The 25080-nt window shown below is 44.3% G+C and overlaps 1 protein-coding gene and 1 pseudogene across 1 annotated transcript in view; one reads left to right on the top strand and one right to left on the bottom strand.

Moving 5' to 3' along the window:
* RNF144B (ring finger protein 144B) overlaps positions 1 to 20359 on the bottom strand; it is a 170172-nt gene extending 149813 nt beyond the window's left edge. The window contains exon 1 of the mRNA XM_032341202.1: positions 20186 to 20359. The gene's annotated coding sequence lies outside the window, so the exon portion shown is untranslated. The remainder of the gene's footprint in view (positions 1 to 20185) is intronic.
* LOC116589440 lies at positions 15970 to 19028 on the top strand (annotated as a pseudogene).
* Positions 20360 to 25080: the final 4721 nt, after the last annotated feature.

Genomic DNA, 25080 nt, shown 5'->3' with positions numbered 1-25080 from the left:
GCTTTCTGCTCGGCAGGGAGCCTGCCTCCCCCCTACCTCTGCCTGCCTCTCTGCCTACTTGTGCTCTCTCTCTGTCAAATAAATAAATAAAATCTTAAAAAAAAAAAAAAAAAAAGAAAGAAAGAAAAGAAAACATCTTTTAGCAGGTTTGTACCCAGAGGTCCCAAATAAGTCCCAAATCTCAGTGGCTTAAAATTTTTTTTAAGATTTTATTTATTTATTTGACACATAGAGAGAGAGAGACTGAGAACGCAAACATGAGCAGGGGGAGAGGGAGAAGCAGGCTCCCCCGCTGAGCAGAGAGCCTGATGCGGGGCTCCATCCCAGGACTCTGGGATCATGACCTGAGCCGAAGGCAGAGGCTCTACCGACTGAGCCACCCAGGTGCCCCCAAAAGAGGTTTCTGAATAAGTCATAGAAATAAAAGCTACGGCATAGGGAACACAGTCAATGGTCTTGTAATCTTGTTGTATGGTGACAGACGGTGGTGCACCTGTGGTGAGTGCAGGACCAAGTAAAGACTTGCGGAATCAGTATAGTATATGCTTCAAACCAATGTAACATTGTGTGTCAATTGTACTCAAATAAAAATAATTTTTTTGAAAGTTATTCAGCTCATGCTTAATGTGCATTGCAGTTCAGCAGGGGGCGCTGCATGTCGTTATCATTCAGGGATACAGACCAACCAAGCACCTACCACAGAGGCATCTACCACAGAGCGACTGGGTGACTTAGTCCTTCAAACACCTGCTGCCTCCAGCTCAGGTCATGATCTCTGGGTCCTCGGATCAAGCCCTGTGTCGGGCTCCCTGCTCAGCGGGGAGCCTCCTTCTCCGTCTCCCTCTGCTCCCCCCACTTGTGTGCACACACACACTCTCTCTCTCAAATAAATAAAAATCTTTTTTTTTAAGATTTTATTTATCCATTCGACACACAGAGAGAGATCACAAGTAGGCAGAGAAGCAGGGAGAGAGAGAGAGAGAGAGAGAGAGAGAGAGAGGAGGAAGCAGGCTCCCCGCCGAGCCGAGAGCCCGATGTGGGGTTCGATCCCAGGACCCCGAGATCATGACCTGAGCTGAAGGCAGAGGCCCCAACCCATTGAGCCACCCAGGCGCCCCTCAAATAAATAAAAATCTTTAAAAAGAAAAAAAAAAATAAAGACACATCCCCAGAGGGCCTTAGACCATGGATTAAATACTTCCTCTCAGAAGCAACACACGATTCTTGCAAATCACTGGTGAAACTCATCACATGACGGGGCTCTGGAAATGCAATATTGAAGGCAGAACTCCAGAAGTATTTAGAGAAGAGCGTTATTGCCACACCCCGTATTTCTGAAATGTGAAAAACTGGAAACTGAACTTCTGTGATTGAATGCACAAATATATGAAGTACCTAATTTTTTTTTTTAATCATAAGCAGAAAGACGCCAAAAAGAATGTCCCTAAGCATCAAGAACCTCCAGCAATAGCCTTTGTTCATCTACCAGATAACCAATGACCCTGGCAAGCCACATCAGTTTCCTGCCTTGTAAAATCACCAGATGAGAAAAGAAAATTTCTAAGGTCTCATCTAGCCTGGGGTGACCTACAGTCCCAACTGAATGAGTTAATGAGTCTGTGTAGGCAGACTTCTCTCTGGTTGCATTAACAGGGTGAAAATCAAGATACATTCTCTTGAAGATGCAACATTCAAATATAGAGAAGTCTCGGCTGCCAAAAACCAGGCAAAAATGGTAATTATTTGGTTGCTTTTCTTTTCTCTCTCTCTCTTTTTTTATTTTTTATTTTTTTTATTTTTTGCTTTGTTTTCCAAATGGTCACAAAAGTAGAAAATCTCACTTTGTTCAATGCAAGTAGGTTGCATTGGGTTTGCTCCAAAGAGCCCTACACAAACATCTAGGAATAGTTTCCCCAACCAAAGCAAAAGGTTTCTGTTCATTCTGACTATGCTTTACTGTGCTTAATGCACTATCTTTCTGTTATTTATTTCTCTTTGCTTATATTTGTGCCTTTTCTTACAGGGATGAGAGAATTCGAAATTCTATAAGGCAATAATGTAATATTATATTTTTCCTTATGGGGATCAGCCCATGACATTTTCCCTGAACCAAGGTCATTCTGTTCAGTCAGTTGAGGAGATAAAGACGCTCATATTTACCCTTGATCATTAAGAATATTAACAGAAAGAAGTTTTGACTTATGTAATATGGAAAGGGCAGTAGAAACTCCTCTTTGAGAAAGGAAAATGTGAAATCAAAAATAGGACTCCCTTTATTTTTTTAAGATTTTATTTTATTTTTTTTTTTTAAAGATTTTTTCTTTATTTATCTGACAGAGATCACAAGTAGGCAGAGAGGCAGGCAGAGAGAGAGGAGGAAGCAGGCTACCTGCAGAGCAGAAAGCCCGATGTGGGGCTCGATCCCAGGACCCTGGGATCATGACCTGAGCCGAAGGCAGAGGCTTAACCCACTGAGCCACCCAGGTGCCCCAAGATTTTATTTATTTGACAGAGAGAGAGATCACAAGTAGGCAGAGAGGCAGGCAGAGAGAGGGGGGAAAGCAGGCTCCCCGCTGAGCAGAGAGCCCGATGCGGGGCTCGATCCCAGGACCCTGAGATCATGACCTGAGCTGAAGGCAGAGGCTTAACCCACTGAGCCACCCAGGCGCCCCTAGGACTCCCTTTAAAAAGTGAATCTGTTTTAATAAAAGATTATAAAGCAAGTCAACTGAGCCCCAAACACTTCATTTGAATCTTATGTTATTAAATATCTTGATCTGTGCTGTTAAAAAAGCTGGGTTTAGGGGCGCCTGGGTGGCTTAGTTGGTTAAGCGTCTGCCTTTGGCTCAGGTCATGATCTTGGGGTCCTGGGATCAAGCCCCAAGTTGGGCTCCCTGCTCAGCAGGGAGTCTGCTTCTCCCTGGGTCCCTCTGCTCCCCCTGGGCTCTCTCCCCCACCTAAAATAAAATCTTAAAAAAAAAGAAAGCAAGCAAGCTAGGGTCTAAAGAATGAAAACAGAGCCCCAGTGAGCTACTGATCAGCTCAGATGGATGATCCCAACTGAAGTTAAAACTAGCTACGCTCTTTTCCCGTCTACAAATGACGGATTCCTCCGTGGGGTTTCTTCCAACTATCTAATATAAGGAAAAAAACACTCTTGCTTTGCTCTTGTCTCCAGGAGCCCGCTTTACCTCCCTGAAAAAGTAAACGTTTATATTCACATAAACCTCAAGATTTGTGAAATCATGTTTCGAAGTCATTAAACATGACCAGGGTAGGACAAGATGCCAAGTCATAAACTGTATATGCTGGCAATCACACTTTGGAGATGAATGTAAAATAAACTTAGTGGATTTAAAGAAATTATTTTCCTGCCTGAAGCCACATTTTGGTCTCACAGGCACTGTGCACACCTCCTTGTGGACCCTCCAGCTCGGTGTGTCTCCCCCTGCCGCAGCTGTTTGCAACTAACTTGAATTATCATTAAAGAGCTTCTCACGGGATTTCTGAACCCAAAGCACAGGGCACTGCATTGTTCATTCATCTACATCACAGAAAAGCAGGGGTTTGTTTTGAAAATAAAAGTCTACCTAAAGCCCCAACTCATTAAATCAGAAACTAAATTGCAAGTTGGTGGTGATGAAAGAGGACATCAGAAAGAACTCGAACAGAATCACTGAGGCTTAAGTTGTCTAACTGCCTACGTGAACCAAGACAATCTTTTTTTTTTTTAGAAAGATTTTAATTATTAATTTGACAGACAGAGATCACAAGTAGGCAGAGAGAGAGGGGGAAGCAGGTTCCCTGCTGAGCAGAGAGCCCGATGCGGGGCTCGATCCTAGGACCCCGAGATCATGACCCGAGCCAAAGGCAGCGGCCTAACCCACTGAGCCACCCAGGCTCCCCCCAACAGAAGGATTCTGATAAACGCCGTTAGTCTGCAAATTCTAATTTCCCAAGGCCCTTCCAGCTCTAAACTCTACATTAATAAGCGGATCCAATGAGAAAGGGCTCTCCAGAGTCGAATCAATAAGGCTCTGCCAGCAATCATGATTTATTGATTACTGGTGGCGTCGCCATGAGAGAGAACCCACACCTGGGCTCCGTCTTGGGGAGCAGTTGTCGCAAAGGCCATCATACTGGATCTGCCTCTCCCTGAGAGCCTGCGTAGACGAGGAGAGTTCGGTTTGGCCCAAGTTCGGATTCTTGCTTTTTCATGAGTAGCTGCGTAACTAAACCTGCGCTGATTACTAAGCTTCAACCTTGGGACACATGGCTGGCTCAGTCGGAGGAGCATACAATTCTTGATCTCGGGTCGTGAGTTCAAGGCCCACATCGTGTGCACCGATTACTTAAATAAATAAACCTTTAAAAAGAATAATAAAAGGTGGGGCACCTGGGTGGTTCACTTGTTTAAGCGTCTGCTTTAGACTCAAGTCACAATCTTGGAGTCCTGGGATGGAGCCCCGAGTTCAGGCTTTCCTGCTCAGTGGGGAGTCTGCTTCTCCCTCTCCCTCTGCCCCTCTCCCCACTCATTCTCTCTCTCTCAAATAAACAAAATCTTAAAAATAATAACAAAGATTTTTAAATAAGCTTAAATCATTTTGAGCCTCAGTTTTGTGGTCTGTCAAATGGGTGCGAGAATCCCTCTCACCTGCACACAGAGCCTCACAGAGCCAGACACACAACAGGTGTGAGCTACACATAACTTCCAAGCATAACCTACCTCCTTCTACTTCTGTCTCATTTCTCTAAATATAAGCCTTTTCCTATGTCTTCAAAGCCTTTCCTCCATTATAAAGCTAATAAAACATTTTGACTTAAAGAGAAAAAAATTATAAAGTCTTAATTATCCCCACCAAAGGATGGAAAGGTGTATTACAGAGAGATGAACTACTACACCCAAAAACCCACACGTGTCGGCTTATTTATTACTTTTTCCCAAACCCCACACCTCACCTCGACCATCTTTTCTAGGTCAAACCCTTCAGGTTTCTAATTGGAAGGCCTTGGGCAAGTCTACTTCATCTTAGGGATTTCCGTTGGGTCAAATAGAAAGGTTAATATTGTCAATATCTGCTTCGGGGCATTGCTGTAAGGCCCCAGTGAGATCATGTGTATCGAAGTGATTCAACGTACATTCAACATTACGTACATATAAAGGGGGCAAGACACAGCAGCTCCTAACAGCTTTTGTCCAGGCTCTCAGATTTGACAAATGTGACTTGCTTTCCCTCATCTTCTCCATCCATACTCATATTAGGAGGGAGACGGTAAAAACAAAACCAACCAACATAAAGACAGTATATTTATCCAATGAATAAGTTAATTTGTGACCTGAATGGCATATACAAGTCCCAACCTCAAGAACGGATATCCTGTTAGGTTTTTATCCAGTGTGTGTTTCATTTTAGGAAATCGTGTACTGGGGCTTTTTTATTTCCCACAGCTCCCTGAGGCTGCTCTCAGAAGTTTTGTGGCATCACAACTAAATATGCATATTTTAAGACTTTATATTTTCTTTTTTTTTTTTTTTTAAAGATTTTATTTATTTATTTGACAGAGAGAGAAATCACAAGTAGGCGGAGAGTCAGGCAGAGAGAGAGAGAGAAGCTGAGCAAAGAGCCCGATGCGGGACTCGATCCCAGGACACTGAGATCATGACCTGAGCCGAAGGCAGCGGCTTAATCCACTGAGCCACCCAGGCGCCCCAAGACTTTATATTTTCAATGTTGTCCAGCAATTTTAAAACAATAATAAACATAAATAGCAAAGGTACAATTTTCTAAAGGTGCAATTTTCTAAAATGAGCAAATTTTAGCACAGGGGGCTAACTAAGCATACCAGAATAGCTAGAAATAAGGTAGAGAATATTGCAGCCAGAAATCCCTAATCAGTTTTAAGATTTGCCCATTTAGTCTTGGTTGATTGGGGGGACCGTCCTTAGATTACATCTCTTTTTTAATTAAAAGAAGTAATATGGGTTTTTTTTTTAAGATTTTATTTATTTATTTGACAAACAGAGATCACAAGTAGGCAGAGAGGCAGGCAGAGAGAAGAAGGGAAGCGGGCTCCCGAATGAGCAGAGAACCTGATGCAGGGCTCGATCCCAGGACCCTGGGATCATGACCTGAGCCGAAGGCAGAGGCCCTAACTCGCTGAGCCACCCAGGCGCCCCCAAAAAAGTAATATGTTTTTACAACAATTTTGCAAAATCCTTTAAAACTGAGGGTCATTGAAACCCGGGTAGACAGTTATTCTGTCATTCACAGGGGTGCCGTCCCCAGTTTGTACTAAGGGCTCTAGGAGGCCTTTCCAGGAAGGTAACATTTCTGTTATGTCCGAGCTGCCTTTTACCACACCCTAGCAATACAGACACCCTTCCACCCCCCATCCCCCGTCCCCTGCTCACTTACTGTCTGTTGCCCAAAGCCAAGCTCTCCAGTCTAGCAACCGACCTAGGCCCCACAACTTCCTTCTTTCAGCCAGTGGTTTTACACATCCCAATCCTGGCATGTACCAAGTAACAAAGCCATACATATTAATTCAGTTAACTGCTAGTAGTTTTTATTTTTACTTGCATTTCAGAAAGTTTTGCTTATACATATTTTTTTAAAGATTTTATTTATTAATTTGACACACAGAAAGAGAAATCACAAGTAGGCAAAGAGGCAGGCAGAGAGAGAGGGGGAAGCAGGCTCCCCGCTGAGTAGAGAGCCTGATGCGGGGCTTGATCCCAGGACCCTGAGATCATGACCTGAGCTGAAGGCAGAGGCTTAACCCACTGAGCCACCCAGGCACCTGCTTATACATATTTTGAGGAATTTTGATAAATGCATATTTGCAATCTCTGGCCTCTACTATATTAAGACCAAACTCAAAAATGAAAATGTTCAACTGAATTATTTCATAGGTTTTTTTACTTTATATTCACTAAGTCATTGAGTTAAATCATAGCAATTAAACAGTTCAAACCTAATTAAAACTACGATTAGATAATTTGCTTATGGTTATTCAATCAGCCAGGAATAATACCTAGGAATAAAGCATAAAATCTGGAACTAAATTTAACAATACGTATACAATACCTATTTCTTATTTGCACAATCTCAGTAGGACATTTGAGAGAAGGCTCAGGTGAATGGTAAGATGTAAGCCAGATTCGTACATGAAAGGACTCAACATTGTAAATACGTAAATTCTCTCCAAGTTAATCTACAGATCAATGTAATTCCAATGAAAAGTAAAATGGAATTTGGGGGAGGGGGAATCACAAAACGAGTGTAAGGACCCGTCAATAAGGCACGTCAATAAGGCACGACTTGGGACATCTACTCCATCCCCACCTTGGCCACACCATCCCACAGCCTTCTCTGCTCACCCATATAAGCTTTCGATAAAATAAAACAAATGATTTTTAAATGCATAGCTGGGCAAAAAAGCCAGACAGGGAAATGTCCCAGAAACGAACAAGAAACTCAAACCCCACAAGGGTGATTAAGAATTGAAGATGAAGGAAGAATACGAGAACAGATACTCATCTCGGAGCGTCGAGCTTATCCACCGCATGGAACTGGAATGGAGACCCTCGCAGAAAGTCAAGAGGGTGGAAGACTAGAAAAAAACACCCTATCCTCTCGGGAGAAAAGCATTGCAAAAGCAGACCACTGGCCCCGGGATATAAATGGGAAAAGGGTCAGCAGCGAGAAATAGGGGACTTGAGCCTGCTCAAGGCACAGGAAGTTCAAACGAACTCTAAGGACACAGGACTGGAAACCAGATCCCAAACTGAGCGAGCATGCGACCTCAACAGTAGAAATGAACCAGGCACAGGCAACTCACGAAGATGATAAGGCACGGGGCGACCCAGCAAACCGCCATGAGAGAGGAAAATCAGCAGATGAATCAAAAAGGCGACTTTACTCCACCAAAGGTACAGGGTAGAGGGCACTCTAAGAACTGCAATGTTTTTTGTTTTTTTGTTTTTTTAAAGATTTTAAAGAGATCACAAGTAGGCAGAGAGGCAGGCAGAGAGAGAGGAAGGGAAGCAGGTTCCCTGCTGAGCAGAGAGCCTGATGCGGGCCTCAATCCCAGGACCCTGAGATCATGACCTGAGCCAAAGGCAGTGGCTTAACCCACTGAGCCACCCAGGCGCCCAGAACTGTAATGTTTTTAAAATGTTGGACAAGATAATGGCTGGTAAGTCAAGAACAAGGTATCAGGAGGTAAAAGAACAAGACTGAGAAAGAACCATGTTGAGATCTAGAATTTAAAATGTGGTTAATGGGAAAACAAAAGGAGGCCGTTTTTATAGGTTGTGTTTAAAAATTTTCTTCTCGGGGCGCCTGGGTGGCTCAGTGGGTTAAGCCGCTGCCTTCGGCTCAGGTCATGATCTCAGGGTCCTGGGATCGAGTCCCACATCGGGCTCTATGCTCAGCAGGGAGCCTGCTTCTCTCTCTCTCTCTGCCTGCCTCTCTGTCTACTTGTGATCTCTCTCTGTCAAATAAATAAATAAAATCTTTAAAAAAAAAAAAAAATTTCTTCTCGTCCTCCATTGTGGAAGGGTCTGGTTCTCCATCTGTCATGGGCTTGGCCACTGACTTGATTTGGTCAATGGCGTGAAGGGACTCCACACCAGCTGTGAGCAGAAGCTTTTGGAAACAGGGCAAGCCCACCGGCCCTCCTGCGCGCCACCAGAACCTCACACCTGAGGCGGGGCTGCTCCCCTGCTCCAGCCTGGGTCTCACGGAACTTGACCCACGGCCTGGAGCAAAGACAGTGCACCTGACCAGCAGCCCCTCATGTGCAGGTTAAGCAAGAAAGAAATACCTGTTGCAAGCCGCTGAGGTTTGCAGGTTGTTGGTTCCACTGTATTATTAAAGCAAAAGCCCATCAGTGCAGCCGGCTGAAGAGAGAATCAGAGAAATTCAAGATAACGCTGAAGAAAGCCCAGGACACAGAGAAATTTAGTGCACAGTATAGAAGCTGAGAGACACGAGGCTAGCAGAACACCCAGCATATGCTTATAATCACGCCAAGAGTACAGACTCGAGAAAATGGGGGGATAGATTAGTTTTCCCCAGCCATGAAACACCCCACCCCAAACTCAGCGGCTGCTTCTGAGTCTTAGTCACGTGGCCTGTCACAGCGTGGCAATGTGCTCCTCAAAGCCAACAGGCAACTCTCTCTCTAGTCTTTCCTTTTTTGTTCCAGTATCATTGACCATATTATTAGCATTGAGGATATAATGTAGCGATTCAGCCCTCCAGTCTCTCTCCAGTCTTGATAATGAGGGTAATGGAACAACATCAGGGGAATAACATTTTATCCTCATGCTCAAGGGGACCAAGGTGGCATCGCCCTTGGGATCCTAAGGGCACAGCTGCATTCCCTCTAGACCCACAGAATGACTCATATCCTTGTGCCAAGTCACCACTTTCTTCCATCTATTTGGGTCAATGTTATATCCTACTTCTGGATCCCAAATTCCACTTCTGTGGAATAAACTGCGCTTGTCCTCGGTCAGTGTAAATACTTTATGGGTGAATCATACGTATTTTTCAAGTTGTCTTTTCCACTTTTAGGAATACATTAATAGAAACATTATTTAGATCGTTCCCTCGTCACTCCTTTACCATTAAAGACTTTCATTGACTAACTTGGCAAATTCTGGGAATATGGAAGCTAATAGTTTAAAGTCCTTTTAAAATTCCCAAAAGCTGAAAAGAGAAATCCATTAGCATTTTTGTTTATTCTAGAATGTATTGGTTTATGGGCATTATCTTTATTGTTTTACAGGAACACATGTTTTCTCTTCTCTTTTTTTTTTTTAATTGATCAATGGCAGAATATGGCAAACAATTAATCTTAGCCATTTATGGCTTCTGTGATTCTTTGGAAACAGAAGGGAGAAAATGTCTTATGGGCTTATTTCACAAAGGCCGTATCTCAGATCATTTCCCCAGCTGTGAAACAGACTGCAAACCGTATTCTTAAATTACCTGATGTATATTTTAATTGCCTGATTAAAATTCTCCTAGCATCCTTTTCAGAACTGAAAATAGTTATCGTGACATTTCTGTTTAATATTCCTCTTCCATCCTCTTGTCAATTACGGACCATTGAAAAGCCCCAGATGGTTTCTGTGCGCAGTGAACAAGCAGGACTCGTGGGATAGCATCAGAAAATGACTTTATCTGTTTTCTCCATGGCCTCTTTTAGGATGTGAGGTTTGTTCTTCCCTAATCCTCGGGTGAAATCCGGGACAATTGTCATGACGTTTTCAGCTCCTCTTAAATAATGAGGACACTCGAGTCACTCTAAATCCCCAAAATTGATCGTCATTCTGTAATTAATGGGTCCCATCCTAAAAAGCACTCAGACTTCCAGCTCACATAAAGTTAAGCGTCTCCCTACGGCTGTGATCTACCGAACATCTATCTTTACGGAACACTTTGGGAAAGGTGGACAAGGAAAGAGTCCTCTCTCTTTGGCTAACAGAGGTTTATGCCACTTCCTGATACCAAAGTGGGGATGACATGGCGGGGGCACAGGGAAGAGACAGCAGGAAAATTCTCCCTTGATTAATAATCTAACGCTGGTCATCCGTGAGCTTGGTAGGTTTTCAAAGGTTACTTTTTCCTCTTGAGCAAGGGTTGGGGATGGTGGTGAGGGGAATGGGGGTTGAGAGGTAGAGAACCTCAGCTCTACCCCCATCGCCTACAGATCCCTTGGCGCACATGCTAACTGATGGCTCTTTCCTCAGTTTACCCCGCTGGGGTCCAGGTGGCCCTCTTGCACATGACCTGAGATGACCTCAGCTTCAGTGTCGGGTACCTTTGGTCCTTGGGGAACAATCCTGAAGTCTGTGCTCTCTCGAATTATGGCACAATGCACCAGCGCCTCTGTTGATCTACAAGAAGAGGAGCTGGCCGGTCTCTTGTCCTTTAGATTTCTCAGGCACCAATCTCTCATCCACGACACCTCCCAATCATAGACACTCCAAATGGTCTGTGGAAAACCCTTTACTCTAGACTTGAGTTGAAGAGGCATGACCTCATAACCCTCTATCGAGGTGGCCAGGCGCGGGGACTCAAACCTCCCAACTCTCTAAAAATGATCTTCTAATCATTATTTTCTTAGCCTCTCTGGCCTGTTTTATCAGCTGGAAGTGGCCAATGAGCTCATCACAACCAGTGTGAAGCTGATTTTCCTGTGCTCCCTCTTCCAACTCTGCGCCGTGGTCTTACATCTGACTTCGGAATATGGCCTTTACCGTCTTGAGTCACAGCTAAAACCGAAGACTCAAAAGGTTCCATCTAGACACCCCGTGACATGGGGACTCCTATTTCTATCGTTTGATTCATTTTTACTTTTTTCCAGTAGAAAATACACGTAGTCTGTTAGCTCACCAACTCCTGCGTGCAGGGCTTGAACTCCCAAGAGGCAAATAATTGCAGAAAGCAAGGTGTAGACTCCAACCCACGAAGCAAGAGAAGACAAAGGCTGCTGTGGGGTGGGGGCAGAGTTCCCAACTCGTCCGGCTCCCTGCATGCTGGGCTGAGTCCATGCGTTTTGTCCTCCCAGCCCCAATCCTCCTGTATGACAGCGCCACGTAGCATTGTCACCCTGGAAGTCATCCTAGGTTCCTCCCTCCTGCCCACCTGCCACCTCCAATCAGTCACCAAGTCCTATGAATGCTATTTATAAGTCCTCCCTCCCTATCTGGCCACTCTCTGCATCCTCTTGCCACTGATTTCATGCAGGTCCTCATCACTTCTTACCTATATTTGTTTAAAGATGGAGTGGGGCATAGTTCTATAATCGTGGGAGAGACTCAACAGAGAAGAGACAGAAAACAGTTGAGAGAGAAGACCATGGGCGAAGCCAGATCTCGACAGGAGAAGAGAGGTGGAACCTTGAGCCCAGGGCGGGAAAAGTAAATCTTGGATGGAAAAAGAAAAAACTTTACCGAGAGACTGACCTTCTCAGAAAGCTAAATGTATTCCATTTTTTCATGTCAATATTTTCTTTCTTTCCAGAAATAAGTTGGTATCAGATGGTCATATTTTTAATGTCCTTCCTTGAAAAAAAAAATTTTTACTTGGCAAACTTTCATACCTTTTTTCTACTGAAATTTTCCTATTTCTTGAAATCGCAATCTGCAGTCTGGAGTAACCACCTAGCTACTGACCTCTCTCTCTCTCCTTTCCTGTCTTATCCCTTTCCCTTAAGGGAGAAACAGGTTTTCATTGGCTGTTTACACTTCCTATCTTCCTCCCTATACATGCTAATCAACCCACTGGTGTCCTCCTCCTACTGCCTCTCTGCACTCAAAGGGTCTGTGTCTGAGGTCAGTCTAACCAACTGCCAAACCCAACGCTCATGACGCTAATGGGAGTTCTATGCATCTGAAATATCTAAATTCCCTTTGATTCTCTGATTCCACTCTCTTCTGATCTTTGTCCTTCACTCTGACCATTCCTACTCATCCCTCTCTCTTTTTTTTTTAAGATTTCATTTATTTATTTTAGAGAGAGAGAGAGCAAGCATGAGCAGAAGGAGAGAGAGAGAGAGAGAGAGAGAGAGAGAGTCTCAAGCAGACTCCAGATTGAGTGCAAAGCCCGAGATGGGGCCCGATCCCAGGACACTGAAATCATGACCTGAGCCAAAACCAAAAGTCGTTCGCTTAACCCACTGTGCCACCCAGGTGCCACCTGCTCGTCTCCTTTGTTGGCTTTTCCTCCTCAAGGCTTCACTGTTGAAGGTCCCTTCCTGCTCCAGGCTCTCCTGGGGCCATCTCACCCATGCCTTCTACTACAAACTATGTTCTGACAATTCTTATGTAATTATCGCCTGTAACCTGTACCTTTCTATGTGGTAAACATTACTTCTTCCAGGTGAAGAAATGAGGTTAGGGACATTAAAGTAATTTGCAAAGCTTTCATAACTAATGTTAAGGAATGTATTCAACCCACAATCTCCAGAACCCAAAGGCCATGGTCGTTGAACTCAAAAACAACTGTTTTAAGGATAACGCAAGGTAATGTATAAAAGTGGTTGAAAACATGGGGTGCTTGGGTGGCTCAGTGGGTTAAGCCTCTGCCTTCGGGTCAGGTCATGATCTCAGGGTCCTGGGATCGAGCCCCACATCAGGCTCTCTGCTTGGCAGGGAGCCTGCTTCCTCCTCTCCCTCTGCCTGCCTCTCTGCCTACTTGTGATCTCTGTCTGTGTCAAATAAATAAATAAAATCTTTTAAAAAATAAAAAAAAGTGGTTGAAAACAAAGTTTTTGTTGTTGCTGCTGTTGTTTTCTGACTAATCTCTACACCGAACATGAGGCTTGAACTCACAACCCTGAGATCAAGAGTTGCTGGTCTACTGACTGAGCCAGCCAGGGGTTCCCAAAAGTTTCTATATTAATGAAGTTCAGGTATTATATATTTAAAAAAAAAAAATTTGTGAAGACCCAAGGCTCTTTTCTTTAATACCATCAGTCTCTTGCTCCTGCCTATCTCTCTGAGATAGTAAAGTAAATCATAGCACATTTCAACCTCCTTGCTTCACCAACCGGGGAATCCAGCAGGGCTCCACATCACATGTGGAGCACTTCTTCAAGGCAGAGCAAACGGACAGAAAATACTAGGTATATGAAAAGACTGTATTTCAAAAGGAGACTCTTCTAAGGAATTACCATAAACAAGATGTACATAAAGTTGCTGGACAGTCCAAACATGGATGGATCTACTATGCGGTCGACTCAGTAAGAAGGAAAAGGGCGTCATAGCTATGAAGCCAAGGTAGGTAACCACAAAGTAGGAAGGATCTGACATTAGGAAAGACAACCAAATATATCAATGCCGACTCCCAAATAACTGAAAATCTCAACAGAGTAGAAGATAGGCTTGAGAAACTCTGCCAATGTTCAGAGAAAAGGCAGAAAGATTACATTTATTAAATGAACAATGAGATATGGGAGATGAATGCATAAATGTATGCATGTTTCCAAAAAGAAAGATATCCATAAAGAAATCATCACAAGAATTGAACACTGAGATGAAAAATAGATTTTAAGTCTTCAAATCAACACTACTCAAAGAGTACCAGGGAAAAAATAAAACAGATTATTATCATGATACAGTCTGGCAAAAAAAAAAAAAATTATTATTATTTTTTTTTTTTTAGTGTTAGGGAAATGAACACAATGCTTTAAGCATCCAGACAGAAAAACAGATTACCGGGGAACCTGGGTGGCTCAGTGGGTTAAAGCCTCTGCCTTCGGCTCAGGTCATGATCCCAGGGTCCTGAGATTGAGCCCCACATCAGGCTCTCTGCTCAGCAGGGAGCCTGCTTCCCCCTCTCTCTCTGCCTGCCTCTCTGCCTACTTGTGATCTCTGTCTGTCAAACAAATAAATAAAATCTTTAAAAAAAAGAAAAACAGATTACCTACAAAAGAATAGCAATCAGAAATACCCCAGACTTTTCTTCTGCAACCCTCATTGCTAGAATTCAATCAAGCCCTATCTAGAGAGCCTTGAGATAAGGACTATGACCCAAGCATTTTATATAAAGCAAGAAAAACAGAAAGTAATCTCATCTGTGCAAGGCTTTCCGAAAGCAATTTCTTAAAAACTTCTCAGCTACATATGGCCTAAAAATTTTACTTGAATATATACTTGAATTTGTTATGGCATGAATTTAAGGCTGGAGGAATGGTAACATTATTAACCAGGTATAAGCAGTAGAATGCCTTAAACAGAGTTAAGACTAAATAAATTTGGTCAATATGGGTATAAACCTTAAAGAAAGTGTTAAAAGTAATTCTTCTTAAAAAATAAATTATTTTGGGGCGCCTGGGTGGCTCAGTGGGTTAAAGCCTCTGCCTTCAGCTCAGGTCATGGTCCCAGGGTCCTGGGCTTGAGGCCCGCATCGGGCTCTCTGCTCAGCAGGGAGCCTGCTGCCTCCTCTCTCTCTGCCTGCCTCTCGCCTACTTGTGATCTCTTTCTCTGTCAAATAAATAAATAAAATCTTTTTAAAAATTTTTTTAAAAAAAGATGATTTTGGCATTTATGAAACAATAATAAATTTGATTTTAATAACCCTACATTATATCACTAGATTTTTTTCAACAAAAAAACTAGGACATGGAGGGGACAGAGAAAGAGAAATAGTAAATGTGTCCAATTTCTCGCCTTACAGAAAGAAAGCTGTTAAATATCATTTTTTCCTGGCACTGTTTAGGGAAAACGAGCTCATAATTATTTTAAAAAAAAAAAGCAAAAACCTTAAAGGCAGCAATAGTTGGAAATGTCAAGAATTTTTTTTAAGCTCTATGCTTTTTAGCTATCTCAGAAGAAGGAGCAAAGAAAGTATAGTCCAGACAGCGAAAGAAAAAATGTTGAATAGCATGGTCAATTTTTGTATTGTTAATTTAAAAAAATAAATAAACAACGCATAGAAAAAAATCTTAATTCTGTAACAACATGCATATATGCATGTATGTTCATATGCATAAAGGTTATGAACCCAGAAAAGTTATGCCAAAGTGTGAGATGTAGCTATGTCTGGGTAGTGGGATCAGAGGCGATTTTGACAGTCCTCTCCATACTCCTATTTTCCAAAGCCAAAATGTAAAGTCCATTGCCTGATATGGTCCTTGGCCTTTTTCATAAGCCTACTTGAAAACTTAAATATATTTATATACACATTTATATACAATATTCCAAACACTCTTACCTCTTTCTGCTCACATGGTTTCCCAGAAAATAGTGGTCAAGGACTAAAGTATGCTCATGGGGAGTAGGATTTCAAAAAGAAAGAGGAGTCTGCACTAATAGAGTATGTTGGGGAAGAAGCAGTAAGCTACAAGAACTTTTCTGAAAAGTGGGGAGGGGTGGGGAAGGTGGGATTGGAATGGGAGGTAGGGCTGGCTTCCCCTGAGGCTTCAACAGCAGCATCGGGACCATGGAGGCGGTGAGTCTGGCTGGGGCTGAGGCCAGGGAGCTCAAGGAGGTAAGGCCACGACAAGGAGTGGATCTCTGTCACCAAGCTGGGCCGCCTGGTCAAGGACATGAAGATCAAATCCCTGGAGGACATCTGTCTCTTCTCCCTGCCCATCAAAGAATCTGAGATCATTGACTTCTTCCTGGGAGCATTCCTCAAGGATGAGGTTTTGAAGACCATGCCTGTGCCAAAAGCAGACCCATGTAGCCCAGTGGACCAGGTTCAAGGCATTTGTTGCCATCGGAGATTACAGTGGACACCTATGTCTGGGGGTCAAGTGCTCCAAGGAGGTAGCCACTGCCATCCGTGGGGACATCACCCTGGCCAAGCTTTCCATCGTCCCACTGTGGCAAGGCTACTGGGGGAAAGATCAGCAAGTCCCACACTGTCCTAGGCAAGGTGACTGGCTGTTGTGGTTCTGTGCTGGTTCATCTCATCTCTACCCCCAGAGGCACTGGCATTTGTCTCAGCCCCGTGCCCAAGAAGCTACTGATGATGGCCAAAACTGATGACAGACACTTTGCCAAGGTTACTTTTGATGTCATCTCCAAGACCTAAAGCTATCTCACCCTGACCTCTGGAAGGGGACAGTGTTCACCAAGTCTCCCTATCAGAAATTCACTGACCATCTTGTAAAGACCCACACCAGAGTTCACACCTCTGGGTGCAGAGGACTCAGACTCCAGCTGTGACCCCCCACAAAGTTTTATACAAGAAAAATAAAGTGAACTATAGCTTGAAGAAATAAATATAAATAAATAATTGGCAGTGAGACATACCATTGGCAAGAATACTACCCTGGAGTCTATATGGTTTTTTAAGATTGGTGCCTACCTATCAGGAAAATTCTTTTATAAGTGACAAAAGATAAAGGTCTCAATGCTAGGACCTTGGGGATGGTAGATCTTTAAGACTAAAGATCTTGAAAGACAAACACATCAAGAAATCGGACTTCCAAAATTCAAGCCTTAATTAAGTAGGGTTTTGAAGGCTATAAACTCCAATGATTGCTTCCATTATTTCAGATTGTAATCGCTAGGGGGCGTTCTGAAGGCTAACCATTCCTGAACGATACAGGAATGGAGTCAGTCCCCATCCCCACTGCGTGGTCCCCCACACTACCCTTCTCTCTATATACTCGTCCTTCTCAGGGCACTCCTTTTCTTCCACAGTCAGCGGAAGCAGTCCCCAGCCACTAGGAACTAGCATAAAGTATGTCACCCCCTTTGTCAAGGACCTGTGTTGCCTTTAAGGTGACGCTGAGATTCACAGGAAAGCTAGCTGAGATTGGCAACTGACTTTGCTGCCTTTCCTACCTTATTGAACTCATGTATAAATTCATTTTGAATGAGCAGATTCCCCAGTACTACAAGAACTGGAAAGAATATAAAAAGTAATGCCTACGTTCAAAGTTTGGATTATGGTTTGCGAGTGCTTCAATATTCAACTGTAGAAAGAAATTATTAGAATCTGGATGGCTTCTAAAGTGCCTTCTGATTTTAATACTCTATGATTCTATTATTTCTACAGAGCTGAATCAAGGGAAATTAATATAGCCTGATTAAGTAAGGCAGTTTGTGATCGAGGCTGCACGGAGGCTACTCTCTCTGTGGCTCAAGGTACTTCGTAGAATGCTGGGCTAAAAATGTAACTGCATTCTGCAACCAATGCAAACATGTTCTAATTGATGGGGAGGGGAAAAAAAAAACTCAGAGTGCCAGCAATTCCTCTGTGAGCTGGCGTGGCAGGGAGAGTGTGGGGATCAGTGAAGCATCAAGTTACAGACCAAATTGAAGGTCTGAAAAACGAAAAAGAGTGGCAAGAGCTAACCATCCGCTGTCTGAGCTGCCAGACTTGGACCTACCACCCTTAGTCACAAAGGACTGCTCTGCGCATGCTAAGCACACAGCTAAGGGCTCCAAACATCTTTTATTAAAAAGGCCTTCAGTTCCAAATAGATCTTTATGGAATTATTTCCTTGAAGTTTTTAGTTCTGTCATATTAAAATTTCCATGAAAATGTAATCAAAACCTAATGCTTACAGCGTTCTGCCACAGAGAAAAATATTGTGGGGTTTTGTTCCTATTAAAAACATGTGTTACGTATATATACATAATTATGTAAGTCCCAGACCCAGTGCACACACATCTACACAAAAACCTTAGGAAAATAATGATAATCGTTTGACCTAAGCCAAGAATACTCATAACATAATATTGTACCCTGTCCATAACACCCCTCATTAAGCCAGTGCTTTGAAAAGGTCAGCAAGCAGTGAATACTTCTGCATATTTTGTGGCATAGGCTGCAAACACTAGATCTATAGGGATGAATTAAGGTCACTTTTAAAATTCAAACACAGTATTTTCTCGTCTTGGTTGGCTGAATCGTGTGCATCTGCACTCTTTTTCCTAGGGGGAAGTTAATTTTAGAAAGGAGGAAAAGTTTGCCAGGAAAACAATCATATTGGCTCAATACCTAGACAGTGACTCTTTTCTTAAAAGTTCAAAATGCTTTACAGACAGTCTCCTACTTGTCCTTAATATCCTTGAAAGCAGGTACCAAATACCCATTCCTGTTTTATAATGAGCATCTCATTTCATAAAAAGGTGGTATGATTTAATAGGTATACCAACGGAACAGTATTTTTTTTTCAATGAGTCCTTTACCTCAATTTTCCAAAGACAGATAAAATAAAAACATTTCTTTTCCCTGGTAGTTACTGAGAGTTCAGTAGGTACCTAGAACAGTTCAGATACAGATATATACAAAAAGCAGCAGAAATGTATGCATGACAAAGTGCAAAATGGAGAAACATTCAGTATCTGTATAAATTCAAACACAATATAACGTACAGACACTCTCAACCAACTCAGGGTAGAAGAGCTTGGTTCAAGTAATTAGGAATGTGAACAGAATCTAAATTAATTTATATGCTTATTCTTCCTTCTGTTTTCCCAGAGATATAGTGCATTTGGATCTTTGGCTTTAAAGAAACCAATATGTAAAGACGACAGTGGTCATTGACAGAAAGTCCATGCAAGCGCAGAGAAGGAAGATTTTCTGATTTCCATGGGAATAGGCCTCAGTCCTTTCTAATCGCCAAAGTACTTCTGAAGGAATTCTTACATTGAAAAAACCTGATGTTTAAAAGCTAGCTCTTTAACAAGGGCTCTTAGAAGTATGGTATTTCTCTCCACCCTCTGTCTGAGTTCCAAACCAACGTTAACCCTCCCTTCCCAAAACTGCCAACTCAGAACCAACCACCCCACCAAATTCATCAGCAAGAAAGAAACCAGCTTTCGCTCTGTTTTTATTCTCCAGGTGATGCTTCCCGCTGGTTGGGTATCCCCTCTCCCACTTCTGCGGACCTTTAAGATACTTTGAAGAGATTGGGGGAGGGGGGTGCACATCGCAATCCCCGGGCGTGCTTTTTAAATGCACAGAAGCCTGCGTGTGCACCTCCCCCCCGCCCGCAACACTCACTCCATTTCTGAATTGGTATCTGAGCGCTTGAGTAGGACCTACTGCTTTAGGCTGTGATAAAGTTCTAGTCACAGCGCAGTCCCCAGAAAACCTACAAAACCCATCACAGTATTTAATTTTCGGGGTGGGGGGGACCAAAACCAAAACAAAACCAAAGAACCTCAACCTTTTGTTCGGTGCTGATAGGAAAGACCAGACGGCACACCTACTTTGAATCAAGGGTCATCATCGCCACCCCCACCCCAACACCCCCGGCAAAGTTAGGCTAGACACAGGAGGTGGGGGGTGGGGGTAATGTTTTGGAAGAAGAGCAGTTGCGATACTCCGACCTGGAAATTACTGCAGAGTCTAGGGGAGAACCGTGCGCGGGTGCTTGCGCCACACACCTGGAGAAGGGGCATGACCGCCCGCCTGCCCTCCCACCCTCTCCCTACGAGCCCGGGAGGCGGGTTCTGGGGCCTGCCGTGGGGAGGGGGGCACAAGAGAAGGGGTAAGGGGAGAGGAGACGGGGGTCCAGCGCAGCTGGCGGAGGGTCGGAGTCCCCGCTGCCCGCCCTTCCACCCGCCCCCCACCCCGGCCCGGCGCTCGCCCCGCGCGCAGGACACCGGGGCGGGCGCGAGCCAGAGAGGCCGAACCGGCACCTGGTGCGCCTGGCCCGGCAGCCCTCGGGGGAGGGCTCACGCCGCGCCCCTGCTTACCTTGCGCGCGAGGTCCGAGTCCGGAGCGGGGACGCAGGGAGGGGCCGCTGTCAGCTCCTCCCGGCGGCGCTTCAGGTATCAGAGGCGCGCGGGTCTCCTAGCTACCCGCCGCCCCGCGCGCCCCGGGCCCCCTCCTCCCGCCCTCGCCCCCGGCGCCCGCCCGCTCATCCCCCTGCGGCCGCCCTCCGCCGCGCTCCCCTTCTCCCCCTGCTGTTTACTCCGGAGAGCGGTGGCCCCTCTCCCGAGCCTTCCCTCCCCCAGCGCGTGCACGCACACACCTCCCCCAGAAACGCGCTCTCTCTCGGAACCGGCGGCGACAGTGGTCCTTGAAATTCTGGGGCTGGGCGATTTCAGAGGAACCCTTTTAAAATCTTGGATCTACCCAATGAGGTTCAAGGGAGGCACCACTTCCAATCGTCCCTGCCTCCATCCCCGCTGGCCTTTCCCACAACAGCACTGAACGCTTGATATTCTTGGAGCGTGTGCTCTGAGGCTCTCCGGCCAGGCATTTTCATTTTTCCAAAAGAACTCCTTCCATTTTCCTGTTTTAAAAATGTAGACGTCCCCACTATTTAAACTTGGGTTGCCGCAACTTCAGATCGGCCTCGGGAAGGCTATGCTGTGTTCAGCTGTGCAAGACAAGGCAGGTCTCTTCTGCCAGCACTGCGGATACCTGCCACCTGTTAGGGCCCCAAGTCTAGGCGAGAGCAGTTCATTACACCTGGCTTTGGTTACTGAGCACGTCTGCAGCCTCCGTTTCTCAGGAGAGACACTTCTGAAGCCAAAGTTCTGGGAAGGAGCAGGCGGATGTATTCAAAGAGAGTTCTAAGGCCGACCAACTAGCACTGGGCAGAGCATACCCAATACCATGAGAGATAAGAACCATGGGAAGGCATCTGGGAAAACATCACTGTGTCATTAACATGCAGGGGCTGGGAGTGACATAATCCCTATTGGGAATGTGGAGGGTGCTTTGTTAAGTGGCATTCCATGGGTTCATTCATTCATTTGCCTATCAATATCTGTATTTATGGAGTAGGTTAGAGGAAGTGTAGCATTATTCATAGTCGGTCACGCCAGTGACAACTTAAATGATGCCAGGAATTACCTTAAGAAGCAACTAGTTTATTACAGAGGGAAAATGTAAATCGCTATTAAAGAGACTCCGGCCTTTGTATTTATTCTGCCGATATTTATCAAATGTTCGCTAGCTGCAGATACTGCCAGGTGCTAGGGGTGGAACAGTGAACAAGAAAGGCAACATCCCTGATCTCAGGGAACTGAACAGAGGGCTATACAGGTGAACAGGCTATTATTGAAAGCAGATGTTCTGATGGCAGGTGGCACGCAAGGAGGGCACTGTACGTGAAGCCCAGAGGATGTGGCTTTTAAGGTGAGACCTGAAGAGTGAATATAACCTGGCTAGAGACAGGGGAGTTTCCTAGTAAGGGGGGAGCACGGGCATGCCCTGGAATGTTTATAGCAGCAATGTCCACAGTAGCCAAACTATGGAAGGAAACTAGATGTCCATCAACAGAGGAATGGATAAAGAAGATGTGGTATATATATATATATATATATAATGCAGCCGTCAAAAAATGAAATCCTGCCATTTGTATCGATGTGGATGGAAATAGAGGGTATTTTGCTAAGCGAAATAAGTCAGTCAGAGAAAGTCAATTATCATATGATCTCTCTGATATGAGGAATTTGAAAGGCAGGGTGGGGATTCCTGGGGAGAAGGGAGGGAAAGAATGAAACAAGATGGGTTGGGGAGGAAAACAAACCATAAGAGACCCTTAATCTCAGAAAACAAACTGAGGGTTGGGGGGAATGGTGTGTCTGGGTGATGGACATTGGAAAGGCTATGTGTTATGGTGAGTGCTGTGAACTGTGTAAGACTGATGATTCACGGACCTGGACCGCTGAAACAAACAATACTTTATATGTTAATTTAAAAAATAAATTAACTTAAAAAATAAATAAACTTTAAAAAAGAGAGAGAGAAAAGAAAGAGCATGGCAAATCAATGAATTTCAAGAAGCTCATTATGGGGCGCCTCGGTGGCTCAGTGGGTTGAGCCGCTGCCTTCGGCTCGGGTCATGATCTCAGGTCCTGGTATCGAGTCCCGCATTGGGCTCTCTGCTCAGCAGGGAACCTGCTTCCTCCTCTCTCTCTGCCTGCCTCTGCCTACTTGTGATCTCTCTCTCTGTCAAATAAATAAATAAAATCTTTAAAAAAAAAAAAAAGAAGCTCATTATGGCTGTTGGATTCTTTTTTTGGAGGAGGGAGTGCCCGTGGTTGGAAGAAAGAATTGAGAGACGCTGCTAGAGAGGTTAAAAAGAGGCGAGATCATGTAGAGTCCACGAGCCATATTTTAAAATGCATTTGATTCCACAGACAAGAGGGAGGCACTGTAATGTCAGGTCACGAAGAGATCAGCTTTTTGCTTGAGAAAGATCATGGGCTGCAAACAGAGAACACATGAGGGTCGGGGGAGAGATGGGAAGAGCTCTGGAAGGGACACATGCTCAGTGAGACCCTTTCCAGATCTTCATGCCTTTGAGGCATCTAAGGTCAGTCCTATGACAAGACCCCCCGAGAGACAAACGTTTCCTGAAGGGACTCCTGGAGGAAGAGCCGAGTAGCGGTGGGAAGCAGTGACACGCGACGGAAGGAAATGGACATCAGAGATAAAAAATGTTGTTTGGGAAACATTTTATTATACAGTGACTCATACAGTTCAGGGATAGAAAGCACGTTGATTTGCAACTGACTAGTAGAATAAAGGAGAATTTGACACACAGGAATCACTTTGATATAGATTCTAAAGGTCCTACTGTGTGACAGCAGACAAGCATGTTCCCACCGCAGCTCCCCTCTCCTTTTGAATTATTTGATTCCTATTACCGCCCACGCCTACCATCTAATCATTTTGTGACCTTCCTCAATTTGAACCCATCTGTCTGAAATCAAAGTTCACGCTAGTTCTGCTGGGCCATGTTCTCTGGATTTGCAGAGGTCTAGATATTAATGGGTGGGAGCTCTGTTACTTCGCTGCAACCTGGTGAGCCGTAATCAGGTCTAAAGAAAGGCGTGAGTGCCCAGGCTGGGGTGTTGGGAGGCACTGGGACTCATGCTGGCCCCTCCCCACCTTCTGAGAGCAAATAGGCATAGGTGAAAGTGGGGGAGGGGAAAGCAGGTTGACCTTAGGTCAGCAGAGCCAGAGCAAGATGGGCAAACATTTTTCCTTAATTGTTTTAAGGAAACACCCAATGTGGGGTCAGAACTCACAACTCTGAGGTCAAGAGTAGCAGGCTCTCCCCACTGAGCCAGCCAGGCACCCCAGGACAGCCATACATTTTGCCCCTAGATTACGCTCTTCAGTAGTCTTTGTTGTTGTTTATTTTTCTAAGATTTTATTTTTATTTATTTGACAGAGACACAGAGTGAAAGGAGGAACACAAGCAGAGGGAGTGGGAAAGGGAGAAGCAGGCTTCCCACCAAGCAGGGAGCCTGATGCAGGGCTAGATCCCAGGACCCTAGGATCATGACCTAAGCCCAAGGCACCTGCTTAACGACTGAGCCACCCAGGCGCCCTTGTTGTTGTTTATTTTAAGATAATTTAGTGTTGGGTGCCTGGGTGGCTCAGTGGGTTAAGCCTCTGCTTTCAGCTTGGGTCATGAGCTCAGGGTCCTAGGATCAAGCCCCACATAGGGCTCTCTGCTTGGTGGCAAGCCTACTTTCCCCTCTCTCTCTGCCTACTTGTGATTTCTGTCAAATAAATAAATAAAAATCTTAAAAAAAAATAAAAGATAATTTGCTGCCTTCTCTCTCTCCCCAGTTCTACTCTCGTCAATTTCCCTTCACATTTTTTCATTTGCTTCTTCTCTAAGTTTTTCTTCTCTTTCCTTCCTTCCCTCTTTCCTTGATTCATTCCACAAATATTTTTCTATCTAGTATTGTTTTGTATCTCAATAGTGAGTGCTGGATATACAAAGTCGACCAAGGATTAAGTCTGCTTTAGACTAGAGTTCTTTCTGAAGAGCTGCCTTACTCTTGACTCCTCAAACATACTTTCATCTTTGTCCTTTAGGCTCGTCCTTGAATTCGTAGTCAGTGTATGTATGAATTAGGATACTATGGTCGCCAGTAACAGAAATGCAGTAGCAGGTCTGTCACCTGGAAACCAAAGGCATGGATACAGACAGGCTCCCTCAACAATCTGGAATGGGGAATTAAATAAAATCATGAATCTTTGTTCTTCCCTTATCCTGATTTACTTTCCTCTTCACTTTTTCTCTCTCCCTCTCAATTCCACATTGAGATTGAGGGGATTAACCAGCCTTCCCTGGGTCAGATGGCCACTCAGGGGGGACGAGGGGTCAGGGTCATGATGTAAACACATGCCTGCCAGAGTTCTTCGTGTAACTATGCAGATGGCAGCTGGCACAGAATTGGGGATAAAAATGAAAGTGTGTTTGAGGAGTCAAGAGTAACGCAGCTCTTCAGAAAGAGCTCTAGTCTAAGGCAGACTTAATGAAGGTTTGCTGTAAGGGTAGACACATAAATAATTACAATATAATTTCATAAGTGCTGTAATTAAGATATGAACAAAGTACTAGGAGAACAAAGTGCAGGGGGAGAAGTCGTCTCAACTTCAGAAACACAAGGAATGTTTCATGGAGAAGGCAATGATTTGAGTCATGGCAGCTGAATTTATGTTTGCCAGACAAATGCACTAGCTAGTTTGTAGAATTTGCAAGATTATTCCTTGTTTGGTGACTAGTTTTTGCAGTGAGGTGAAGGCTTCAGGCAGAGACCAGAAAGGAGTCTATGACAGCAGTGAGGGAGAGAGCTAATATGGCCTGAGAGATAAGGAGGGGTGAGTAGGA

This window comes from Mustela erminea, chromosome 4 (genome assembly GCF_009829155.1).
Source record: "Mustela erminea isolate mMusErm1 chromosome 4, mMusErm1.Pri, whole genome shotgun sequence".
Lineage (NCBI taxonomy): Eukaryota > Metazoa > Chordata > Mammalia > Carnivora > Mustelidae > Mustela > Mustela erminea.
The sequence above is the reverse complement of the archived record's forward strand: the minus strand, read 5'-3'. Positions and strand labels throughout refer to the sequence as shown.